This window comes from Sinocyclocheilus grahami, unplaced genomic scaffold, assembly GCF_001515645.1.
Source record: "Sinocyclocheilus grahami isolate Dianchi unplaced genomic scaffold, SAMN03320097.WGS_v1.1 scaffold1547.1, whole genome shotgun sequence".
Lineage (NCBI taxonomy): Eukaryota > Metazoa > Chordata > Actinopteri > Cypriniformes > Cyprinidae > Sinocyclocheilus > Sinocyclocheilus grahami.
In genome coordinates, this window is record NW_015506726.1 from 34,030 (window position 1) to 34,892 (window position 863).

General features: G+C 41.1%; 1 long non-coding RNA gene across 2 annotated transcripts in view; it reads left to right on the forward strand.

Moving 5' to 3' along the window:
* Nucleotides 1-863, forward strand: part of LOC107571093 (uncharacterized) — an 8,434-nt gene that overhangs the window by 276 nt on the left and 7,295 nt on the right. The window lies entirely within an intron of this gene.

Consider the following 863-nt stretch of genomic DNA (forward strand, 5'->3'; position numbering starts at 1 on the left):
TTGGGAGGGCGTGTTTGAGTCTGGTTGGTGGTTATGTTGGGAGGGTGTGTCTGGGTCAAGTTTGTAGAAGCCGCAGTGGTGGTTGATGTTGCTGTGGTATTAGATGCAGTGGCATTTGTACTAGGTGTTATTACTGAAACGTCAGTGCTGTTAGGGTTGCTTAAGTCCACAGACCCATTTGTGGTCAGTCTACTGACTGGAGAATCCAGAGAACCTGGAAGAATGAGTAGAGGGAAGACAATGGTTTACTTCTGTTTCACAACAAAATATATGTCAGTTACTTGATCAAAGTGTTGCACTGACCATTTGATATGCTGCCTGTTACAAGGAAGACAAAAGTGCCTGTGGTTGCAGACCGGGTGGTGCTGCTGAGACCTGCAGCATTAAAAATGCATTGAATCTTTCTACCAATCACTGAGCCACGGAAGCTTCCAGGGATGAACTGCGGCAAAACAGAAGTAATATTACTTAATATTACACTGCTAAGATGGCACTTAAACTGCTTCTGAGAATGCATATACAGTGCTGTGGGAAAATCTTTGTGATTGTACACTGCTAAGATGGCACATAAACTGCTTCTGAGAATGCATATACAGTGCTGTGGGAAAATCTTTGCGAATGCTGACACAAAAATTATCTGAAACATACAAGCAAGCTTTGCTCAGAATGGCTGAAAATCAAGAAAATGTACTGTAAGTTTTGGCTAGTCAATGCAGTGCAGTACTTAAACACTATTGAAATGCTCTGGCATTTTACTTATTTTACTTACTTAATTACTTAAAATGCACAGCTCATACCTAAAAGCCTTCAAATATCAGAGAACTAAAGCTTGAGTGGGCCACAATTCGTCTACAGCAGTAAAT